This window comes from Phalacrocorax carbo, chromosome 2, assembly GCF_963921805.1.
Source record: "Phalacrocorax carbo chromosome 2, bPhaCar2.1, whole genome shotgun sequence".
In the NCBI taxonomy this organism is placed as follows: Eukaryota; Metazoa; Chordata; class Aves; order Suliformes; family Phalacrocoracidae; genus Phalacrocorax; species Phalacrocorax carbo.
Genome location: NC_087514.1, coordinates 79,243,866 through 79,260,057, shown reverse-complemented (window position 1 = coordinate 79,260,057; position 16,192 = coordinate 79,243,866). Strand labels below are relative to the sequence as shown.

General features: G+C 40.8%; 1 protein-coding gene across 6 annotated transcripts in view; it reads left to right on the top strand.

Moving 5' to 3' along the window:
• The window catches only part of SEMA5A (semaphorin 5A), a 354,573-nt gene that overhangs the window by 25,591 nt on the left and 312,790 nt on the right, over positions 1–16,192 (top strand). The window contains exon 1 of one of the 6 annotated variants that reach the window (XM_064443362.1): positions 5,072–5,091. The exons of the other annotated variants lie outside the window; for them this stretch is intronic. The gene's annotated coding sequence lies outside the window, so the exon portion shown is untranslated. Of the gene's footprint in view, positions 1–5,071; positions 5,092–16,192 lie in introns of those variants that run through there. 6 annotated transcript variants of the gene reach the window in all.

The following is a 16,192-nucleotide window of genomic DNA, read 5'->3' as shown; positions in this document are numbered from 1 at the left end:
ACGTACAGTTGCTCTTTTATGTCAGCTCTGAGCTTTTCTAGTGAAATTTTTCATCGCAGCTTCTGAGGAGCTGTGCTCGCAGGGGGTGGGTAGGTCTCCCTGCGCCAGCCCCAAGGCGTCCTGCGTGCTGCACGGCATGCTCCAGCTGTACCTCCTGCAGCGTCCACGTAGGAGTGAAACCTTGTGGCTCAGCTGTGGGAAACCACCGGGATCGTCGCAGAAATGGGGGACTGGAGGAAGTGAAATATGCTTTACTCAGATCTACAGCTTTGGTCTTGTAGGTGCTCTGTTTTGGAGCTTGTGTCTTTAGAGACCATGATAACTGGAGCTAAACAAAGCCAAGCAGCCTTTACAAGAGGTAATAAAAATCAACAAGCATGTACATTTCTTTTCCTAGGTATCTTCATAATTCTAATGGTTTTGAACTGAGGCTGCAATCTAATCCTCTAAAGTGTCAGCCTCCTTTGTTTACACTTGGCTTCTTTTCCTAATTATGGAGCCCTCCTCATGTTTGTAGCAAAGTTGGTTTGGTTTTTTTCCCCCCTCTTCTAAGTTCGTAATCAAAAAGCATGATCATATGTTGTGTTCTTGCCTAAGTTTCTTCTAGACTTACCTTCGTTGATGCCGAGTGTTAATAACAAAACATTTTATTCTCCTGTTTTTGTAGAGAATTTTCTAGCTGAAAACTGGACTTCTGGAGAGCATGGGGAAAAATAGCATATGTGAACAAAACCAAGCCTGGATATTAAAAAAAAAAAAATCCTCCGAAACTCATACCTCAACTAATCGCTAAATAATCATAACTACGTATAGACTGTATATAGACTGTATATAGACTGTATATAGACTGTATATAGACTGTATATAGACTGTATATAGACTGTATATAGACTGTATATAGACTGTATATAGACTGTATATAGACTGTATATAGACTGTATATAGACTGTATATAGACTGTATATAGACTGTATTGAATATATATAGACTATATAGAGGGACTATATTTTGTGGCAACATGCTTATAGTATTCCCAACCCTTTGTGTTTGCTTGTTTTTTGGCTTAGGTGTGGCACTGAAAGCTGTTTGCAGTCTTGCACGATGGCCCATGGCATGGAAGCGGCCTGACTTCAATAGCTTTTATGTATCTCTGCAGAATTCTACATTATAGCGATATTTTTAAAACAGTAGCTTTGTGTTGGTACACAAGCCAGCTTCTGATAAAGCGAAGTGTTGGGAGGAACGTCGTGTTCTGGAAATAGTGCCCTTGAAGGGCTAATTGAGGATTAAGGCGCTAGTTAGTGATTTTTAAGAATAATGAGTTAGTGAGAGTTGCCTTGTGATACAATACAATCATCTGTGTGAGACAGTAAGTTCAATTTTGGAAATGACAAAAAAGATTTCTTTTTGTATACGTATCCATTACTATTATATATTTTTTAGTACTTTTGGTCTTATTCTGAAATACTTGCATATGCAATTATTTTCACTGACTCCATTGGGGTTATTGTGTGCATTACATTTACAATATAGCTCTGAAGAGTGTAGGTGTTCCTAAATTATTACACAACTATTTTATGCTTTTCATCTTCAGATGTGGATTTTCAGTGCTGAGTATTAAATACCAATATTTGTACCTAAAGCAAAGTATGTGGTTGATCAATAAATTAAGGAATTATGCAAGGAGTTTTGGATGGTCTGAGTTCATATGTCTTACAAAGATAACATCATTATCATTATATGAAAAAATTGATATTTCTGCCTAATGAAGGAGAAAGAGTAACTTGTAATTGAAACTTCAGTGGGATAAATTATTTAATAAATTGGATAGGCTTATTTTGCTGTAGGTCAATTATTTGTGAAGCTATATCACATATAAAAGTACAACATCACAATTCTATGTGTATTAGTATCAAATAGCACTAGGGATGTCTCCAATATTCACTTCACCCTTATTGACACAAAAGTCTTGGCTGGAAACTATTCAATAATAGGAGTATCCAGTTTCTTTTTTTGGTGGTTTGTTTTTTGTTTTTTTTTTTTGGTGGTACAGTTGGCACAAAAATCAGAATATTCAACAGGGAACGTAAAATTGTTCTGGAACCTAAATATTCTGTTATATTAAATTTAATGCTTAACTTTCAGTGTCATGTTAAGTGTGGGGAGGTCCTTCTCGCAGTGTGCATGGTGTCTGGGGTAGTCTGGCCCACCTGCAGCGTGAGCCAGCGATGTGATGCACGGTCTTGTGCAGATCAGCTCGGTGTTGCAGCCACCATCAGTCAGCTGTTGTGGAGCAAAGGGGCTGGTGATAGGAGCCCTTTTCCATTGGGAGCTTGAGTCTTGGCTTTCAGGCTTATGCATGGAGATGTCAGTGTGCCAGGAGTGAGATTCCTGGCACAAAAGAAGTGACTCTTTCTGGCAATGGTTTAAGCATTTTTTGTTTTCAGTCATGTAAACTGTGTGTGAGCTGCAGAACAAGATCGGCTGTGGTGTAAAAATGGAAAAATTAGAGTGAGATTAATATTTTCTGCTTTGGTAAAGAACAGGTAGTGGAAATGACACACCTAGCTATTTTGTGCTATTCAGAATTGTGCTGGTTTGCATTAGAAATTGTGAATTGTACTGGTAGAAGAGGTGAATAGGAGAAACTAGCATAAAAGCTAACCACTTCCTCACATTTTAAGGTAGAGATGAAAAGTCCACTGACCTTTTTCATGCTTGTAAACATAATTACAGCTTGCACAGTATCCTTATAGAAAACAGATTTTCAGCCTTGGGATACTTGGGATTGTGGAAGATAGGCTTTCAGAATAAAAGCAACATGCTCAAGCATTTTTTCAGTTTTTCTGAGGATATACAATAGTTATTTCTTAGTTTCAAGACTTTGGAATAAATCAGATAAAGCAGTGAGTTGAAAAACTCTTCTGCCCTGATCAATGGGTTGTTGTCTGCTCTTCATATTCAGCTGTATACAAGGGAAGATGTCGACAGAAGCCTTTCTTTTTCTCAAAAGCTTTGAAGGGTGCTGTTCTTTATTTCTGAGTGGGCTAGAAAAAGAGTATCACTCAGCTTCAAACCTTGGCTGCCGTCTCTTCCAGCATGTATGGAAATATTCCCCAGCTTCGGGGGCAGACGTGAAATCTGTGAGATGAAGGCTGCTTTTTAACAAATGTAGTCTTAGTTTTTGTGCACTTATTAACTTATATTTTGATTGTAAGTTCTTTGTTTGCAAAGTACAAAACAATTTGTTGCTCAACAAATTATAAGCTAATGTAGGTTTTTTTTGCCACAAGGCATGTATGATGGTCCTATTTATTTTGATATCAAATACCATCTGTGTTCTTTATTATAATACTGCAGTTTTAGCAGTTAGCACTATGTTGCAAGAGCTGTACCACAGATGTTAATAGTTCCTTTACTAGATGGCATTGATCTCTTGTTCCATGCTGTTAGTTCTGAAAGCTGGGCCTCTGTTGGTTATCTCTAACTTAGCAATCCCTCAGCTGTGAAATATGTATCAGGTTGTTTTGATACTATGTAGATGTAAGCTTACAATATTTTAAACCCAGCACTGCCATGTGTTGATTTGTTTATTTATTATTGAAATACAACACAACTTACCTGAAATAGTGCGGTTCATTCAAATGCGGAAGACATTTGCAATGCCTCCTGCACTGTCGTTCTGGGAGTTACCTCTCCTTGAATAATTATTGTGTGTTCATACTTTGCCATCGTTAGGCAAGTAACTTCTGGATGAATTGGTTTATTTTTCAGTCTGAGTCCTTTGTTTTCTGGACTTAGCTGAGAGAAAGTATATTTAGCTCTTTGAACAAGAGGATGTCACATGGATTATCCACCAGTGATTTCCTCTGACCAAGAAAGAAGCGATACTGGATGTGGAGAGAGAGCGGCCATCATCTCTGCTCTACTCTGACTTGACTGTAAAGTCAGTTGGAGTTAATTGTATTACCATAATTCAGTCGTCTTACAAATTTGTCTGAACTTATCAGAAAAGTAGAGGGAGATGACTGCAGGAAAGTATCTGAATTGTTCACTCGCACTACTATAACGTTGAAGATTATGATAATTTAAGGGCGCTCCCAGAACTACCCTGTTTCCGTGTTGTTTGGTCCAGCTGCATTGAATGCATTCTGGTATTTAACAAGCAAACAAAAAAACCCCAACTTTGTGTGACCAGAAGCACAGAGTACTACTTCTTCCTTGGTGTCCTGTTGTGCATCTCGTTGTCTCGTTCTGGATGTGTCCACACAATCCTTAACGACAGTAGTAAGCTTGTTCTGTTTGTGGTTCAAGCTGGCTGGCTGGGAGCCCGCTCCCATCTGAAAGCAATGCAACCTTTCAGTTCAAGCGCAGTGCCAGACTTAAGTTAACACAACTCTGCTGTGTCTACAAGTCTCATTTTTTCCCATGGGTTTGTTGGACAGCTTGGAGATCTTTGCCATTCTGCAAAAGATGACTGCAAAAGATGACGTAACTATGCTGTCACATATGTCTTCTGTTTCTTTGGCAAGCAATGAATTGAGATTCTTGGTTAGAAACTTAAAGGCTGTTCACTTTTTCTCCTCTACCTACGTGCCCAAACCCATTTGCTGTTTGGACCTGTTAACAACATTTAATGCTTTTTTTGTGTTCAGTTGCTTTTTTTTGGTTACTGCAGTACTTCAAAAATGGGGTATGGCATAAAACCAGAGTCAGGAACTTGCAAGTTAGAAAATTTGTAGCTAACATTAAGACTGGAAAATTTGACCCAGAGGTTTTATGTCTGCATCATGATAGCTTAATTCACATCCACTTGCAAGCTAGGCACCCAGAAAACAAGGGAGGTGCTTGTGGGAAGTCAGCATAAATGGCTTGTTAATCATAGCTGAGTGAAGGGATAGTGCTGCCCCCAGGCTTTGGCTGGAAACCTCAACTCCATCGTTCTCCTGTCTAACCTTCAGTGATATCAAAGTGAGAACTTGTAGATGTCCTCTCCCTCCCCCAGTCTCTCCAGCTGTAGAGAAGTGTGGAACCGAAGCAGGGCCAATCATGGGAGATGTCGGAACAGGACAGAGCAGCAGCAACAGGCTGGTGAGTGAAACTGAAGCAGCTTCCAGCGTTGGCTGATGAGGCCATGTAACGCAACCGAGTCCAAGCATCAGGTGACAGGCTAGTAGTGGCTGAGTAACAAGGAGTGGAAGCAGGAATTTGAAGTACTTGTGGTCAGCTTGAGCTCTGCAAGGGTCACTGGTCAAACATGTTATCTTGCCCTGCAAGAAAATTTTGGCTCTCTTGATTGGCTGCACTCTTTCCATGTTTATCGCAAAGGGCCACTTGTTGCAGGAACTTAATTGGTGGCGGGCCACCAAATTCCTTTGACCCTTCAAATGGGATAGTAAAGAAGCTAAAGTGACATTTTTTTTGTACTTTTTTTTAAATCTGTGTCTGAAGGAGTCATGATATTCTTGAGAATACAAACAGAATTCATTTTTATTAGCAACACTGTCTCTCTGCTGGTTTCAGAAGCTTGGCAGTGATCTTTATCAGAAATTAAAGGTCGATCATTTTGAAAGAAGGGGTGATGAAGTCACGAGGGTGCAGGCATTAATCAGACCTGCTTGCTGTCAAGCAGGTTCTGTGTTCCTTGGATAATTGGAAACCTTGGCTGCTGCTTTGTCACTTAGAAAAGCTAGCGTGCATTTACAACTATAGAGGAGAGAGCTATATTTTTTTTCTTCCCTAAAGATGTCTCTAGATAGCTCTGGTAATTTCTATATGTCTGTTAGCTGGGGCTGAAAACCACAGATTAATGGGGAATGTTCTCTGTAGCAAGGAAATCTGATCCCAGTTGCAAGATTGAAGTGTGACCTGCTCCTTTTTAGCACCAGACTTTTATTTTAATATTTGTAGAAATTTGGTTGAAGGGCTTGACCTGGTCAGCCATTCAAATGTATTTTTAACACTTGCTCCAAAACCTGGTAACAGTTTCTTTTTCTAAATGTGCAAGGCTGTGATTTGACAGCCCCTGCTCTCCTGCCCTGGGTGGCACAGTAAGGACCGACAACTGCTCCCGCATGTGGATGGGCTGGCAGGTGCAATCACCGTGCCTGGACTGTCTCTTTTGATTCCACAAGAGCCTCTTGCTTATCAAAGGTGCTGTTGACCATGAGTTTCATTATCTAAAAATAATCTTTTTGGGTGGGTGGCTACAACCTTAGCACATTTTACCTGGGGTTTTGAAAGGTATATTATTATAATTGTTGTCATCGTTTATTTTAAAGAAATCCTTACCTGAGATGAGAGGTTGGTATCTAGTCATTCTTGTAACTGGGTACCTTAATTTAACAGTTCAGCATCCTTTTTTTATTTATTTTTTTATATATATTTTTTAGCTTTTCATATTAATTTTAAATTTTGTTTTTCTTTTGTTGTTGTGGGAGGAGGAATAGAGCTAATGCATATGCAGGATCAACCTCTTGCTTATCTTTGGTTCATAACTGTGCATAAAGACCTGGGGGAATTTCAGATTTAGCAGTTGGTTCTGCTTAGTTGGAAAGTCTGATGTTGACCATGATAATTACATGTATAACTTCCTCCTGCTCTACACATCGAGGAAGAAGATGAGCTATGAATTTTGATTCTTCAGCTTTAACTGGGACTGGACGAGAGGGCAAGAAAACCAATGATTACCTTTTCCTGCACTATTATTTTCCTCTCATTCATCTCTGTGACTAATTTTTTCAGACCTGCATGTATGTAGCAGTATCAAGACCAACTTTTTGGTGATCCTGACTTTGCTGCTTTATAACTGATTTTTTTTAACCTTTTTGGATTCAAACTTCTTTAAAAATTCTTATGGGTGAAACAGTTATGTATCTAATCTTCCAGAAATTTTTTTATGCGACTTAAATATAATGAGTGTTGCCCTGTGTTGCAGACCTGTAGAACTTTATACGTGTCTATTGGAGATCATGAAATGCATTTTCTGAGTGGGGAAGAGAGGAAGAAATGGGGGACCGCATTTTTCCTACCACCTGGAGGGTAGAAATAAGTGCTCTTCTCCAATTCAGAGGACCTCATTGCCCAATATTCTGCACCTGATACTGTAATGCACGATTGACACAGGGATTTGTTACCATTCTTCATCTACTCTTTTTAATAATTGCAGGGCCAGCACCCTAGTCTGATTTGGAAGAGCTGATCAGAAATTGGCAGTTACAGGAGGGATGCTCCTTCCTATCTGCCTGCTGAGGGCTTGTCCTCACACATACCTTGGGCATACAGTTTGCCAGGTTTGATGCTGGTTTGGAACAGGCCTTGCTATCGCAGGACTGGATTTGCTCAGTCTGTCTATGACACTTCAAATTTGTATTTACTTTCCAAAGTACTCAGTCAGTGTCAGATTTTGATCAAAAAATCAATCTGAGTTTCTCTTCAAGATGTGTAGCTTACATTTGTGCAGCCTACATTTGTCTCCTCTCTAAGCGTAACAAGAAGCTTCAAAATGTACAAATTTCCTTAGATCATACTATTTTTTATTATTATTGGTATTTTGAACAAAATTCTAAGCACTGCGAAGAGTAAAAGACAATACAGATACAGCAGAAAATGTATGTGATACAGTCATGCAAAATGTATATAGTTGACCATCACGTGGCTACTAAATGAAAACAAAGAGTATGTAAATAAGGATTGCTTTACGGAACACTTGACAGGAAGCTAACTTACCAGGATGGAGAATCATGCATAACTTCAGAGAATGTTTTAAGGAGGGTTTTGGAGTATCTGCAGAATGAATGTGAATATGTATTCCGTGCCAGAGGAATGTTTTCCTAGTGCCAGGTAATTTTTTTGTCATCCTGACTGGTTTGTTTTTTTTAAATAATCTTAATCTAGATAAAGTTAGAAAAAGCCACTAAAACCTCTTGACTACATTGTTTTCAATCTGGTTTTCTGACTCTGCCTGTTGACAACCCTGTCTTATCCTGCTTTTGAAACTGTGATGTTTTCTAGTCATGTGATTGAACTAAGTAGCATGTTTAGGCTTACTGCAAGATTTAGGATCAAAGGAGATGTTTACAAGCAGCTGTTTTTCCAATGTTACAGGTAACTCTTGTACTTGAGAACTTCTGTTCTTTTTCCTTACCTCTCTTTGTCTCTCTGCAAAAAATGAATAAATCCCACCTTTATTACGTTGAGTCTCTTTTGTTGTTCTTTAATCTGGCAGACCTGCCGTATGCATTAGAAGAAAGGCATCGTGTGTTTGTGAAAAGTGTGTGACATGGGTCATTATCAATGATTAGATTTATAGTGCAGACCACCCTGACATGAGTTATTTAGGAGGATATTATAGGTAGATTTAGTGCTCCATGAACCAGCTTTGGGATAGACCAGAACATGGCCAGTAAATTTCAGGGTTGTTTAGTAAGGGGAGGCAGGGTGGAGCTTGGAAATCATCATAGTCATAGACTGGTAGGGTTGGAAGGGACCTTTGAAGACCATCTAGTCCAACCCCCCTGCCATGGGCAGGGACACCTTTCACTAGATCAGGTTCCTCAGAGCCCCATCCAGCCTGACCTTGAACGCTTCCAGGGAGGGCACATCCACAACTTCTCTGGGCAACCTGTTCCAGTGTCTCACCACACTTCTCATAAAAAATTTTTTATGTCCAATCTAAATCCTTCAGCTTAAAACCATTGCCCCTTGTCCTGTCACTACAGGCATTGGTAAAAAGTCTCTGTCATTATTATAAGCCCTGTTTATATATTGAAAGGCCAAACTGTTGGTTTCCAGTGTAGCATCTACACAGGTTTTGCTGTCTGGGTCACACATTATTTTTTTTGTTTGTTGCTGATACAGGCCTGTAGGTATATTTTATCTCTCCTGCTTCTTCTGTTTGTCCCTGTCTTGCTTGCCCACCAGTACCTTGTTTTTGCTCACCTTGTGAACCTGTCTTGCCTTTGCAGGCTTTTTGTGCCATGTGTGCGCTCTCTGTTGTTCAGTCCCAACCTGTCCTCCTACAGCCTTGCTGTCACGTCTCCTCACAGTCCTTTCCTCCCTTCTGCTCCAGCTAATCCCAAATTAATTTCCCTGGATAATCTGTTTTTTATTCTTTTTTCCTGAAGTAATGCATTGTCCTTCAGTTGTTGTTGTTTTTTTTTTTTTTTTCACAGGCCAACCTTTCAGTTTCTTTTCTGCTCAATCTCTGGTTTCTTGTCAAAGTTTATTTTGTCTTCCTCCTCCCCTTCCCTTTATCTCAGGCCTAACAGACCAGAAGATCCTGATTATTATTATTATTATTGCCTCCCCCTCAGCCTTGTGTTTTCTCTCCTGAGCCTTATGTGGCTGTGATAGTCTCTTCAACCACCCCAAAGAATCTGAATTTCAGGTCAAATGAACCCTATCTTGCAGGGGTAGGTACTTCTCTGGTCATGCCTTTTTTTCCAGCAGATACTGCCTCAGCTGAACCATGTCCCTCCCTCTGCATAGCTTCCTACCCTTCTTTTCTTCCTTTCTCACTAAGCAGCTTCTATCTCTCCTTGGTTGCCTTGAGAGAGTCGCTGCTAGTGCAGAGAGCCTCTGCCTCCCACTCTTAGTCCTCTCTTAATTTCATCCCTGGTGCAGCTGGATCTATGGTCTCACTTGTACCAGTTATCATCTGAGGGAGCGTGCTCTACAATGTCCATGTGTACGCAGGCTAACCAATTGTCGGTGTTGAAAGATGTGATATATAATACGTGTATTTGTCTCATAGTGCTTGACTTTAGCCTAAAGAGAGAGGTAAGCAGAGAAAGCATAGACTTTAGCTGAAATACAATACGCTGCTGTTCTCCAAATGTACTGTGTTTACAATCCAGGATAATTCCGCTAAAAGGATCTGGAAACTTTCAGAAATAAAATGTGGCATTTAATGGTTATACTTCTTATTTTCTGAAGCAGTAGTAATCTCGCACCCTTTCAGTTTTTGATGTGTGAGGGTTGCAAGGGCTGATCTGTAAGAGCAAAAGATCTCAGTCAGTTTGGACAGGCTGTATTTTTTCCAAGAGTTGGGCCATACACCTTGTGGATGACAGCTTTTCCAAAGGAGACAGAGTTTGGCTGGGAAAGACTTCATTCCACCCTGTGGAGTGAAAGTGTTGTACTGATAGGGGGAAAAAGCCAACATGATAGATACCACTCAAGATCACTCTGGACGTTTTTGTTTTCACCAGCAGATGATGAGGGATCAGCTCGTAGTGCAAGGGCTGGAACGTGGCCAGGACTGTGGAGATTGCTAGACAAGTTACTTATGTGACTGAAATGCTTGGCCTGAGCTTGATGCTCCTTTTTTTTGTTCCTTAACCACTATAGAGTGGAGGTGACACGCTTCCTATTAATAGTGCGCTGTAACAGTGGTATGTAAAGGAGATAAGGGATGGGAGCACAAATGTTACTTAACACACTTACTCAGTGCAAGATATCAAAGTATGCGACTAACAAATGGTGGAAAGTCTCTGTGATGAATGTCAATAGGTTTTCTGTTTTCTCATTTCCATTTAAAAGTAATTTATAATACTCCAAACAGAAAGCACTGTAAATGGTAGTAATTTTTCTGTGTGTTTACTGGAGAGCTGCACGATAGTATCTGTTTAATAACTCTCAGTCAACATTCAATCATAGGTGCTGAAGTTCAACCTATAACACTTTGACTAATGTGGAAGATGATCATCTCTGGCCTGTGCTTCCGAACAGAGGGAAACTGAAATGGCAAAATTGTAAAAATATTGCATCAGTCAATATTTGCCTTTACACAAACATACTGAATTTGGGCAGTGTTGTAGATGTTTGGCTCTAGGTGGTGTCTAGTAATTATGTGGAAATAGGTTTTGCTTTTCTTCTCCAGCCTGACTCAAGATGCAGCCTGACGAGATGCCCCAAGGTTACCTGTGTGCTTGCTGCCACTGCAAGGGCAGTCCTAGTTCTGGCTGTGTGCTACGTCATCCTCTATTGGACAGAATTGCTTGGCTGATGACCCGACTCACCCAAAAATTAGAACATTTTTATGTTGCTCAGAGGGATGAACTGCGTTGCAAAGCATTGCAGTGAACTCTGAGGAGTGGACAAAGGAAGGGTGAAGGGGGAGCAGGTCCATCCATTTTGGCAGTAGTAAGCTCTTCACTTAGTTCAGCCACCTTGGGTGACTGTATAGCAAATTTAGGTGGAATTCAGAGCAGCAGTAGGAAGGTGCCTGGTGCCCCATCCTTTCCCTGTCACCAAAGGCAGTGGAATGTCTTAGAGAATAGTCTTCACAATGGTATAGCATGAGCAAGGCCCTGTATTTTCCATAACCTTGGTCCAGGCAGTGACTGAACTGTTCAGCTGAAAGTTCCCCAGACTGTTCAGTCTGCAGTTGGCATGAGAGGCTGCAGTCCAAGTGGGTGAAAACAGGACCTTATGGTGGTTGGTGTCAGACCGTCTTGATAGTTGGCAGTGCCGCCCCACCGGCTCTGGCAGCTCTGCTGGTGCAAAGCACAGGCGGGAGGGGGTTGGGTGTAGGGGACAGAAGGACATGATGAAGGGGGAAAGTAACGAAAATGGTGAAAAAGAGAAATGGAGTAGGATGCTCTTTATGTTGGCTTAATATTTTATAAGAACAAAGTGGTGAAAAAACAAATGGTAAGAAAATATAATTACTCAGATTCCCAAAACTCTCTTGACTGATTGCCCTGTGCTGCAGTGGCTGAAGGGTTCTGCTTTGTATTTCACTGAAAACGTTTGGGTTGGTCAGCTGTAGATGTCACCTTGGTGTGAGGCAGTGGTGAGGGTCACACTAGCTGTGGGACAGCTGGCAGGAACACCCCGCGCTGTCACTCCTCCAGCCCTGCGTTAGGTAGGAGGGAATGTGAGAGTCGTGCCAGCCCATCTGCCCTTGCTGCTTGTTTGTTCACTGGGCCAGGGTGGGAGCTGGGCAGTTGGGATCGCTTTCCTTTCTCCTACTGGCACTGGTTTGTACATCCACTGGCTGTAACAGGGAGCAACCCATATACTCCCAGTCTGAGGAGCATCTGAGTATGCAGGCGGTGTGGGTTGTGGGGCTGAGGGGAAGGGTCTGTATTTTTAAACACAGCAAAGTAGAATGTGAGGTAAGAGGATGTAGTGCGTACCAGTCTGACCTGAACAAAGATTTGAGCTACTGCTCTTGGCTTTGGGGGGGGGAGCCATTTTTCACAGAAGCCTTCTGGGAGGGCTTGTGTCTACATTACTGTTACAGTCCTGGGCTGCTTAGCTGAAGCAAATCTCTTGATTATTACTGTTTTAGCTTGCATTTTGAAGACATCTTGGATCACAAGACATTGGATTCCTTTCCAATGAAACTAAACAAAAAGATGCTCTCTATTTACAAACGGATATTCACTCCAGGAGACTAGACTAGAAATAGAATGAACTGAAACACCCCAAAATGTATCTAGTACAGTTATGGACATTGTGTCCTTGACTTTATTATTGGGGAAAAGTTTTACCCAGAAAAATAGCTTTTTTGATATTTCTTGTTGGCTCATTAATTTTCAGTGGCTTGATGCCCTTCTTGTTCCAAGGGTATGTGGCTTTAGTTACAGAGGAGATACAGGTGAACCTTAGACTGATGAACAGCCTGTGGAAGGGCTGGTAGTAGGGGAGGTCTGTTTCTGTGTGAAATGCCGATTCCAAGTGGATCCACAGGGATCGGAGGCTTTCTGCAGCCTGAGCTCGATGATAAGGTGATTGAGTCCTGTGCCAGGTAGCGACAGTGTTGCCATGTTAGCCTGTGTTTATACCAGCATTATAGTTTGACTTCTGTTGCTATAATTATTATCCACTCTTGAGCCAATTGCTGTTGCACCAGATGGCGAAAGTGATCACACTATGACTCTGCTTTGCCTTGTCTGAAAGTTCATAGCATCCAGCAGTGCATGTAAAAAATGTAATCTACTTACTACTGAGTAATTCTGGAGATTTAGCTGCTTTATTGAGGTACTTCAATGGGAGCAAAGTTCCAAAAAATCTAATTAGATTTTTTTTAATCTACGTGTACTGTATCATATGAACTTGCAGTACAGCCAAGTTTGATCTGTAGATGCATTATGGAAACTCATGTCAGCTGTTCTGAGTGTACACACACACATATGCACAAGACCTGGCCTTAGTTTCAGTAACATATGATATATATACATGCATACACATACTTTTTTCTTTCTGTATTTCATTCTGAATCCAGCAAATGTGGAGAAAGAACACAAGAAATTTTGTTCCTGGTTGAAACGTATTCAATCTTTAGAGTGCGTAAATGGATGCACTGCAAAAGAGTTAATTTTATTTTTGTCCAACCTCCTTCCTCAAATAATTGACAGAAAGAATCTAGTTGTTTTCTTACATCATGGCTGACTGCAAGAGGGAGGACAAGTTACAGCGCTGCCAACAGTGCTTTAGTGCATCATATCGAAGTCAGAAAATGAACTAGTTAGTTTAAAATTCCATGTAGATTGTTTCTTGGCACATACAGTTACTGGAAGTCTGTTTTAGTTATTCCTGGCATTCCATATGTGTGATGGCGTTTTGGGTTGGTAGATGGGTTTTAGTCTAATGACAAACAAATAGCAATCCCATCTGTGTTTGATTATAGCAAGGATGATGTAGAGGAAACAATTCTTTGCCATGGGCTGAGAGGTCAGACCCTTTGGGGTTTTCTTCTTTGCTTACCTTTAGGAGAAGTGTAGGCTTCCAGTTCCTTTTTAATTATGATTTTGGGTGAAATTTAAATCTTTGAGGATGCATCTCTGCTTTTAAGTTAGTGTGCCCAGGACTACTCTCTCACACTGAAGCCAAACGGCACAAGACACCCTGCACTGCCGCTGTTAAACTTTCTAGCCTTCAGAAAGGGATTGTATAGGTGGAATATTTCCAGGGTACTGCTGGATCCTAAAGCATGTGTAGGAGGTGTTGGGATGGATGATAGCTAGCTTTGATGGAAGCTGTGCTGGGGGTCATTCTAACAAACATTATGGATAATGAAATTTCCAGTGCCTGGGAGTATTTATTGGTACTATTTAATCAGCTTGTGCAGATGTAGCCTTGGTGGCTTCTAATAGAGCACATACAGCTAGGTAAAAATGTTCAGGACAAATGATAATTATATTCTGATGGCAATAAAATTGCAAGCTGTACTGATGGCACTTTCATGTAATGAGGTACTACTTGTGGAAGAATTAATTTGTGCCCCATGCCAACCTTTTAGCTCTCTGGTTTTAGGTCCATTTTTTAATATATTGGTTTGTTGTGTGCATGTGTGGCATTTGTGCTCTGCAAAATCTTCTAATGGAACTGGGTTCAAGGTGTGACTGAATTCTCTGTCAAATGTTGGTGGTGCCTTTAAATGAAACCATGCTGTAGACTGTAGTTAGATTCTAAATAACTAGCCAGGAGGTGTACACTGTGTGTTTACACAAGCTAATATTCTGGATATGTTTCACAGGATTGTTTAACCTATATGTGTGAAAATTCAAATTCAGCTTATTTTTATACTTTATTGAAATGCATGAAAAACCGTGATCAAATCTGCAGTATATCAACTTGGTTATGGTAGGGGGAGCTTCATGGACAAAATGTTTTTTATAGCTGCTGTCCCATTAGGAGCTGCAGCGAGGCTGGCCTGGAGACGCCAGGCTTCCCCTCAACCTGGCAAGGAGAGTGTGAAGAAACTTCGAGCATCTGCACCTTTTGGGAACAGGGTGCATTTTAGAGGGAGAGGCTGGAGATATCTATCCCCTTAGCAGAGGGGTGATGTAAAAGGAGAGTGGGATGGAGGAGGACTGTTGTGTTTGCCTCCCAACAGCAGCAGGAGCACATGTGAGAACAGAGGCATAGTCACTCTATTTAGAAGAGCTCAGCTTTTACTCGGCCGAACTGGCTATGGCGTCTGTTGTCTGTATGCATTAGTTTTGTTGAAGAACCAGGTAGAAGGAGGTTAGTGGTGGCCAGTGCTCTTAGTTGTACTCTTCAAACTCTTCAGAGCTGCTTTGAAACAGTTTCCGCAATGGTATTTAAAGATAAAACTGATTAAGGCTTCTATAAAAAAAATGTGTGCTGTGACGAATTTCTCTGCTTAACTGAGCAAAATCCAAGCAGGTATGCATTTTAACCAGTAAATTAATATATTGAATTTTTATCTCCGCTGAGTCTGTGTGAAGGGCAGTCATGGGAACAGAATACTGTCACTAGGCTCTGCCTCCAGAGACCACAGTTGCACATTTTGGAGCTGTCTCCAGGCCACCCTTGCAATCAATATTTACTGTAATTACAAATGAAATGAGGGAGCCTTAAAGTGGCGAGTGCGTTTAATAACATTATAATAGCATAGCAATGAATTGAGGATTAATCAAAACTTTTTAAACTGGTGCTGAATTGATTTAGTGATTTGCATTTGGCTTAGTGCTGTATGTCTGTTGACAATAATTTACTTAAAAAATTGCATTGCAATTTCCTCTTAATTGCATGTGGTATGCTTCAGGGTGACAGTGAAGATATTAAAATATGAGTAACAGATGTGATGTTTGCCAATGGAGCATCACATCCCATGTATTTTCCTCATCCTGTTATTTATTTATCTGCAGATGAAGCCTTTGCATTTTAAAAGGAGAAAATCCACTTCTTCCTATGAAGTTTCTATATTTTTTTTTTCCAGAGGGCTGAACAGGTCATCTTTGCCTCATAAATCAGTAAGTGAAGAATAGCCGAATACAACGGTTATGTACCGTAACATTATTGTTACTGTAGGATTATTAAGTCTCAGTTTGGCCTTTAGAATTTTAGATGTGCAACACAGTGTTTGGGGTCTGAGCTAAAGATGCCTGGAGGTAATAAATGCTTTTGCATTCATGCCAGTGGGCTCTGTAGGAAATCCTTTATAGCTGTATTGTGCCAGATTCCAGATGTGGCCAGGTAAGCTTGCTCTTGTCCTAGGTTAACTCTAGAGAGATTCTGTTTCCAGAAGCGCATTGTGTCTTATGTTGACCAGGAATGACAGCATGTGCAGACCTGTATGTTCTGTATTCTGGCTTCTTACGTTGCTGCTGACACCCTTGCTCTGCCTTCTCTTAAGTGCTCTGTGCAGACACTCTCTCTCTGCCATGGGATGATACAACACCTGAAGGAAGCCAAACTGCTTGACGTTTCCCTA